Source organism: Mustela nigripes, chromosome 14 (assembly GCF_022355385.1).
Source record: "Mustela nigripes isolate SB6536 chromosome 14, MUSNIG.SB6536, whole genome shotgun sequence".
Taxonomy (NCBI): domain Eukaryota; kingdom Metazoa; phylum Chordata; class Mammalia; order Carnivora; family Mustelidae; genus Mustela; species Mustela nigripes.
In genome coordinates this window covers 73,044,280-73,053,674 of record NC_081570.1, presented here as the reverse complement: position 1 = coordinate 73,053,674, position 9,395 = coordinate 73,044,280, and the positions used below count along the sequence as shown (strand labels likewise).

The following is a 9,395-nucleotide window of genomic DNA, read 5'->3' as shown; positions in this document are numbered from 1 at the left end:
GTAACATTTTGGCAGGGGGAACAAATTTATAAATATCAAGTATTATATATCCCATATTTGTGAACCAGAATAAGTTTAATCAAATTTCAGAACTGGCCTACAAAATGGCACTTTCTGGATCAGTATTTCTCTCTCATTTGTCTTTTTTTTTTTTTTTTTTAAGAGATTTGAGCTGTTCTTTGATTAGAACTGGTGAAAAATAGTTGGAATTGACGGATTAATCTGAGCCTCTCAATTAAAATAGTAGAGCTTGGTGTATACATGGTTATTCATCAACTCAAGAACTTTAAGCTCTATGATACTATGGGGTTCTTTAGCGTCTTTGCTCTCTCATAATAACTTCAATATAATAACTTGAATAGAGTTTTTAAGCTTTTCTTTATTTTTTTTAAATCAATGCCAGCACTCATTTAACTGGCTCTTCCAGCCCAATTAGTTTCCTGTGCCAATCCCAGTTTTGAAGTTTCATCCCTTCTATCCTACTGTTCATCTGTAGGTGGTGGCACCTCCTCCCACTGTTTTTCCTACTGTCCCTGACGGGCTTATCCTCCCTCTTGTTCTGAAGTAATAATGGCCACTGGGGATTAGTGCCTCACCATCCAGGGTCTTGTACTATCAAAACGATGGCTCTCCCATTACTGTAAGTGATCAAAAATAGATCCTAGTCTGTTTGCCAGGACTTCTCATTGTATTTTATTTTGATTAACCAACTTGCCTAGGGTTTACTCTCTTCATGGTTTTACAAATGTACTTAATTTAAAATAGGAGATAATACAAAATGCTAGCAATAGTAACCAAACTCTTAAAAATATTCTATAAAAACATTTCATGGTAGTGTCTTTAAAGATTTCCAAATATCCTTCATTGACAGCTTAATTCTTTCTTTTTTATTTTTAAAGTTTCTAGATTAAGAGTTTATCCTGAGATTAAGCTGACGTAAGATTAGACCAATATGATAAGAGGTTTAAATGACCTAAATTCATTTGGATGAATGTTGTTCTTTGTGAACCACCAGACAAAAGGTCAAGCAAGAAAAATCATTTTTAATAGCTCATAAAAATTCTGCATTTTAAAAGCTATTCCTTAAAGGAGATATCAATAAAAAATGCATTCAGGGATAAAAGCACTTTGAGAAACTGTTAGACAAGTATAAAGCAATATTACTCACAAAAAGTTTGAAACACTGTAGCCATCTTAACATTCTGGATAAAACAGGGCTTCTATGAAAAAATAAAAACACTGAGAAATGCAGCATTTTTAAACATGAGAGGACAAATCAGAAGAATTTCAAATTCGATTTTTTGGGAAACTTTATTTATATTTTGATCTTAAAAGAACATTTTTTATTTTTCTGTAAGAGTGGGAAGCACAAAAATTTGCTAAATATCAGATCCACACAAACCCTCCTGAAGGTTTTCTGTGTAGCCTTCATTAATGCAAATCTCTGAATGTTTCACTCTTACTGTAGATCTTGAATCTGTTTTACAATAATGAAGCCATAAAGTTTTACCGCAGCACATTCATTATGAACTATAACATTTCTATTAAAAGGACAGCCGGGAGAATGAGAAGCAGGCAATCTGTTGAGGCTCAGTGGCTCTTACTTGCTTTGTAGTTCTTGCTGGTGCTTTCAGAGAGCACACAGCACATGCATGGGGCACAGTAGGCATCTCCCTTATTAACCTCCCTAATCTAAAAATCTGTTGTTCATAAAACTGGACAAATTACAAACTATCATTTGCATAATTAGCCAACTCTGTTATGAAGCATTTCGTCAGTGGTACCAACAAATGTGGAAGGAAGGCAATGTATGAGAACTGGGTTTTGTTAAGTTTGCCGATTCCTCAGATACCGCGGGCTATGCTACCACTTCCACTGTTAATGAGATGTTTAATGCCTCACAGAAAGTGATCAAAGGAAGGAAGCAAAACTAAAATATTCTCTAGGTACTGTAATCTTTCATCTGATAAAGTAACAAAAGGATAGGACAAAATTGAAGCAAGATTTATATGCGTTCCAACTTTTCACTCAGGAATTCTTCTACACTGTCTGTGTTCCATTTGAGGATGCTTAATTCTTCAGCAATGTTCCCGCTGTCATCCAAAAGCTTTAATACAGGATCGGAACCACGAACATACTACAAAAAGAAGGACATGATTTTTATCTGCTTAGAAGAGCCTTCTCAGCCTCAAGCATAAACCCAACCAACAATTCAATCCAGGTTTAGCCAGTTTAACAGTAATTTAAAAAAGGCTTCTAGATTATAATAGGTGTTACAGGATTTCAAAAAAGGAGAACTAAGTAATTACATTTACCTCTAAAAAGAAAAACATCTGTTGGTATCGAGACGGTCTGAAATTTAAGGTGATTGAATGTAAACAAATATTTTATAGACAACACTCAAAGTCCACATGAGCTTAAAACCTTGAGAAGACAAGTTTAGGATGAGAATGACTGTGTAAGACCACTGCTGGAATAGGCAATGCACCAAATTATCAACATTTATACTGAGTTTTGAATTTTCCTTAAGAGATACATTTTTTTTATTTGTAATTAGTTTGTAATTAGGCTAGACTCTGAACCTTGAGACCCATTAGTTGACCCTAGTAATATCTGACAGGACTGAGCAATTCTAACAGTGACCAACATGATCACTAACAGCGACAAACAAGATCCCAATTCATTAAGAAATCAATCAATCTTCAATGCTAAATTAAGTAGAACCACATAACCCAAAAGGCAGCAGTGATGATGAAGGAAGCTCTTAGAATTTCTTTCAGCAATTTATGCTTCAGTTCTCTAGTTTGTGAACTCTAGCATTTGGTATACTTTCCACCCATTTGCAATGAATACCATTACTACTTAACTACTTTTGATTAGATTATCTATAAGCTATTTTGAAAGATGTGACTGTTCAAAAACTCATTTTAGTCCACAAAAGATAAAAATTTATGTAGAATGTAGCTGTAAAAATCCTCAACAAAACATTATCAAACCTACTAATGCATGAAGGAATTATATACCATGACTAATTTGGATTTATTCCAGGTCTACAAGCCTGGTATAACGTTTAAAAATTAATGAATACATCCCCACCAATAGGCTAAGTAAGAAAAATATTGTATCGACAGATGGAGAAAAAGCATCCTGTTATATGCTTCAAGGTGGTTGAATCATGGGGACATCATACTAAGTGAAATAAAGCAGCCATGATAGGATGAATACTGCATGATTCAACTCCTATGAAGTTCTAAAATAGTGGAAATCACAGAAACAAAGCCAAAGAGCTGGGAGGAGGAGAGGGAGAATTAGTGTTTAATAGGTATACAGTTTGTTCTGCAAGATGAGGACATTTCAGATCTGCTGCCCAATGGTGAAAAAAAGAAAAAAAATGTATATATGTATATATGTAACACCACTGAACTGTATGTTAAAGAATAGTTTCAAAGGTAAATTTAATATTATCACAATTAAAAATTTAGAAAGTGGGCTAAAGAGCTGAACAGATACTCGAAATAAGATCTACAGATGGCAAACAGGCTTATGAAAAGATGCTCAATTAGGGAATGCAAAATAAAACGAGTTAATACTATGTACTTATTACAATGGCTAAAATGCCAAGCACTGAAAATATTTAATGCTAGTGAGGATGGGGAAGCATAGAAACTCTCGTAACTAGTGGGAATACAACATAATACTGCCAATTTAGAAGACAGTTCGAGAATTTCTTAAAGAGCTAAAAAATTTTACTATATGATCTAGCAAATGTGCTTCTAGGTAATGAGTAGGTTGAAAACTTATGCCTACACAAAAATGTGTACGGCAGCTTTACTTATAACTGCCAAAGACTGGAAGCGACCAAGATGTCCTTCCATTGGTGAATATGAAAACATTGGTACAACAGAATATTTCTATTATTTATTTCTTATTTTTATTTTTTTGAATATTCGTATTATTTAGTGTTACCAAGAAATGGTAAGATATGGGAAGAACCTTAATTGCACACTGCTAAGTCCAAGAAACCATTTGAAAAGGCTACATGCTGTATGATTTCAACCATATGACCTTCTGCAAAAGGTAAACTACAGGGAGTTAAGATCAGTGGTTGCCAGGGGTTAGGGGGAGTGGGTGAGGCAGGAAGAAGTATGAACAGGTAAAGCACAGGAGATTTTTAGGGCAATGAAACTATTCTGTAAGATACTGTAATGGTATATACATGGTATTATATATATTTGGCAAAACTAGAACTATGCCATACAAAATATCCCAATGCTAATTATGGAATTTAGTTAATAATGCATCCATATTGGTTTATCAATTGTACCACATAAGTTCAAGATGTTAATAAGGGAAATGGAGTGGCAAGATACAATGAGGGAGGGGGTATATATGGGAACAGCGTACTTTTGGATCAATTTTTCTGTATACCTAAAGTTACTCTAAGGTATTAAAAAAAACCTTCGATGTGTAAACCTGGTGATTCACAGACCTCTACTCCTGGGGATAAAAATATATGTTTATAAAAAATAAAAAATTAAAAAAAACCTTCGAATATTTTAATTAAAAAATATACTGGAAAAAAGGAATTCCAATAAAATCCTCTTACCTTGATTTGTAGTCCTCTGAATAGTTTGGGTTTATCACTCCTGACAAAAGCTTAAGAAAAAATTCCAATTATTCACTTCCAAACTCAAGCTAGCTAAAAGATTAATATAAAAAGTACAAATACATTCAATAAAACATCAGATCCTATATTAAAAAAACTAAGGAAATTCAAACATATAAATAAATGGAAAGGCATTTCATACTATTCAATAAGAAGAGTAAGTATTTTCAGATGTTAATTGTTACAAACTTAATCAAAATCCCAAATTCTAATGGGATTGAGGGCCTGGTAGTAAAGCTCTGTGACAAGAGTAAATAATGTAAGAAGTCTGGGTAGTTTAGAAAAAGTGAAATACTGGAGGAGAATCTGTTCCATTGTTAACAGATGATGTGATACTGGAATAGAAAAAACTGGTTAGGAAATCAAGAGAGACTCAGTATCTGTCATTGTTTAGTATGGTAAAACTATAAAAGGGAAGAAAAGAATGATGTGCGCATGTGTGTGTGGGTCTGGGGTGTCTGTATGAATTATTTAACACATTGGAGAAAACTTGTCAAACTAGTTGGGAAAAATAGGATACAGCTACCTATTTTTCTATCTTCTATCTAAATGAATTCCAGATGGATTAAGATTTTCAATTCATTCAACAAATATTTACTGCAGACCGAACCGTATGCCAGACAAGAGAGATAAAGCTATACAAAACAAGATTCTTGCTCTTACGAAGCTTACAGTCCCGTGAGGAAGAAAGATACTAAACCAGTAATCACACTAATAATTTCAGCTGTGAGAAATATTACAGAAAAGGTAACATACACAACTTCAATATGGAATATAAAATTCTTCCTCACTATGACCATAGAGTAAATGCTTTATTGATATGCCTATACAAAAACGAAAACTTCAGGACAGTTAAACACCACTAGAAACAAAATTAAAAGTAAAAATTAAAAGTATAAATGAGGGACACCTGGGTGGCTCAGTTGGTTAAGCAGCTGCCTTCGACTCAGGTCATGATCCCAGCCTCCTGGGATCGAGTCCCACATCGGGCTCCTTGCTCAGCGGGGAGCCTGCTTCTCCCTCTGCCTCTGCCTGCCACTCTATCTGCCTGTGCTCACTCTGTCAAATAAATAAATAAAATCTTAAAATAAATAAAAATAAAAGTGTAAATGATACACTGGGGAAAGTCTCTAACAATGTATCAAAGTGCTCATAAATTATTAAATACATAGTAGGTGGACAAATGGACTAAGGACAGGAGGATGTAATGTACAAATATACAAGTGGTCAATAAACATTTTAAATGTTCATTAAAAACCAAATGTCAAAACAATGAGGTATCCTCACTCAGAGTGCCCAAAATTCAAAAGAATATTTAAGGTTAGAGAGGGGATGGAGAGAGGGATTTTCTTGGGGGTTATTTGCGGGAGAAGTATAGACACATTTCCAGAGAGGTATTTAGCAAAATGAACCCAAAGTCTTAATGTACATATTCTTTAAATCTGAAAGTTCCCTGTTGGGTATTTCTTTATTCTGAGGAAATAACTCTAAAATATAATGCAAAGCTATATAAGGTCCTATTAACCACATCTAGAAATTTGGAAAAAATCTAAGTCTGTAAGAAGCTACAGGTAAAATAAATTAATGTGAACCACACCACACAATGTTCCTAATCATTACAAATTAACCTGTTGGCCTTTTTCAAAGTGCTGGAACAAACAATCCTAAAATTTTTATGGAACCAGAAAAGATTCTGAATTGCCAAGGAAATATTGAAAAAAACAGAACAAAACAAAACAAAACTGGGGGCATCACACTGCCTGATTTCAAGCTTTTCTACAAAGCTGTGATCACCAAGACCGCATTGTACTGGCACAAAACAAACACATAGACCAGTGGAACAGAGTAGAGAGCCCAGATATGGACCCTCAACTCTATGGGCAAATAATCTCCGACAAAGCAGGAAAAAATATCTAGTGGAAAAAAGACAGTCTCTTCAATAAATGGTGCTGGGAAAACTGGACAGCTATGTATAGAAGAATAAAACCTGACCATTCTCTTACACCATACATAAAGACAAACTCAAAATGGATGAAAGATCTCAACATGATACAGGAATCCATTAAAATCCTGGAGGAGTACATAGGCAGTAACCTCTTCAACATTGGCCACAGCAACTTCCTTCAAGACATGGCTCCAACAGCAAAGGAAACAAAAGCAAAAATGAACTTTTGGGACTTCTTCAAGATAAAAAGCTTCTACACAGCAAAGGAAATAGTCAATGAAACAAAGAGGCAACCCATGGAATGGGAGAAGATATTTGCAAATGACACTACAGACAAAGGGCTGATACCCAAGTCTTTAAAGAACTTCTCAAACTCAACACCCAAAAAACAGATAATCATGTCAAAAAATGGGCAGAAGACATGAACAGACACTTCTCCAATGAAGACATGCAAATGGCTAGCAGACACATGAAAAAATGTTCATCATTAATCATCATTAGCCATCATGAAAATTCAAGTTAAAATCACATTGAGATACCACCTTACACCAGTTAGAATGGCAAAGATTAACAAGGCAGAAAACAACAAATGTTGGAGAGGATGTGGAGAAAAGGGAACCCTCTTAAACTGTTGATGGGAAATGCAAGTTGGTACAACCACTTTGGACAACAGTGAGGAGATTCCTCAAAAAATTAAAAATAGATCTACCCTGTGACCCAGCAATTGCACTACTGGGTATCTACCCCAAAGATACAGATGTAGTGAAAAGAAGGGCCACCTGTACTCCAATGCAATAGCAGCAATATCCACAACAGCTGAACTGTGGAAAGAGCCGAGATGCCCTTCAACAGAGGAAGGGATAAAGAAGAAGTGGTCCATATATACAGTGGAATATTACTCAGCCATCAGAAAGGATGAATAGCCAACTTTTGCATCAACTTGGATGTGACTGGAGGAGATTATGCTGAGTGAAATAAATCAAGCAGAGAAAGTGAATTATAATATGGTTTCACTTATTTGTGGAACATAAGGAATAACATGGAGGATAGTAGGAGAAGGAAAGGAAAAGTGGAGGGGGGAAATCTGAGGGGGAGATGAACCACAAGAGACTGTGGATTGAGAAATAAACAGGGTTTTAGAGGGGAGGGAAGGAGAGGGATGGGTGAGCCTCGTGATGGGTATTAAGGAAGGGACATACTGAATAGAGCACTGGGTGTTGGACATAAACAATAATCTTGGAACACTGCATCAAAAACATGATGTATTTTATGGTGACTAACACAATAAAAAAAATTATCCTATTTAGTGACATAGAAGCAAACTCATATATAAAAAGCAAGTTTCAGGGGCGCCTGGGTGGCTCAGTGGGTTAAGCCTCTGCCTTCGGCTCAGGTCACGATCTCAGGGTCCTAGGATGGAGCCCCGCATCGGGCTCTCTGCTCAGCGGGGAGCCTGCTTCCTCCTCTCTCTCTGCCTGCCTCTCTGCTCTGTCTGCTTGTGATCTCTGTCAAATAAATAAATAAAATCTTAAAAAAAAAAAAAAAAGCACGTCTGAGATCAGTTTGTTTCTTCTGCTTGTCACAAAAAAATTTAAACATATTTATTCATAAATCTTAAAAAAATTAAACTAGGAAATATAAAATATATGGCACAATACATATAACCTTTAAAATGTTAACTATTATTTTAATAGAGGACTATATCTGGAGTGCAGGGTTTGGGGAAGTTTCATTTTTTAAAAAGTTTTAAAAAGATTTTGTTAATTTGACAGAGCATAAGCAGGGAGAGCGGGAGAGGGAGAAGGAGATGGAGAAGCAGGCTCTCTGCTGGGCAGGCAAGCCCGATATGGGGCTTGATCCGAGGATCCAGGGATCATGACCCGAGCTGAAGGCAGATATTTAACTGACTGAGCCACCCACGTGCCTCTTGGGAAAGTTTTAAATCAATGTTCTCCCTTTTCTGGACGGTTGATCTGTATTTTACCATTTTCCCCCCCAGCAATGATCACATAAAACTGTTCAAATGAAATCTAGAACACATTTTTCTAAAATACAAGTAGGTTATTTCATATAAATACTTGATACTTCTTAAATTTTATGGTGACATGAGAACTTATTTCTTAAACTTACCATTAACTAGCAATAGCATTATAGATACGTTTCATTATGAAGGTCTCTACTCTTTGTTTTACTGTCCTAAATGCAAGTAGTTTTTCTTTTTGAGAACTTGTTGGAAGAGACTCAGATATCCTATCTATACTTCCCCTATAGAATTTAGTTCAAAATAAAGCTGATTGTTAGTCTGTTTATTAGAATTTCTTCTTTATTAATCCCATCCTTTAGAATTTGTCCAAATACTCTGCAGACTCCTGAATCCCAAAGCAAAAAATGATCTCATGGTATCCTGTTGCATTTTACACCATCCCTTTGGTAAATGATATTATGCACACCTGTGCAAAACACTGGTTAATACTAACTGTGTTGTCTACTGCACAAGAAAAATCTCTAGGGGAAAAGGATTGTTCTTATATCTTTTTTGAATCCATTAATAGAGGCTAGCACATTTAATAATATTCATTTATTTGAAAGATTTTTTAATAGGCTGAAATGAATAAATTTAATATGAGTCACTAATGACTATTTTCATCATTCTTTGCTCTGCTAAGTATAGATCTACAAAGCCTCCTAATCTTGAATGAGGGGGATATCTGCTAAATACTCTGTAGTAGCAAATCACATTTTATAAGTGGTGAATTAATTTTTTTACAGATACTTGGGTGCTTT

The 9,395-nt window shown here is 35.2% G+C and overlaps 1 long non-coding RNA gene across 1 annotated transcript; it reads right to left on the bottom strand.

The window, feature by feature from the left end:
• Nucleotides 1-1,023: 1,023 nt before the first annotated feature.
• LOC132001086 (uncharacterized) lies at nucleotides 1,024-4,766 on the bottom strand. Its single transcript, XR_009399522.1, has 2 exons — nucleotides 4,607-4,766; nucleotides 1,024-2,137 (listed from the first exon to the last, which is right to left on the bottom strand). It is a non-coding gene; the product is annotated as an uncharacterized LOC132001086 (long non-coding RNA).
• Nucleotides 4,767-9,395: the final 4,629 nt, after the last annotated feature.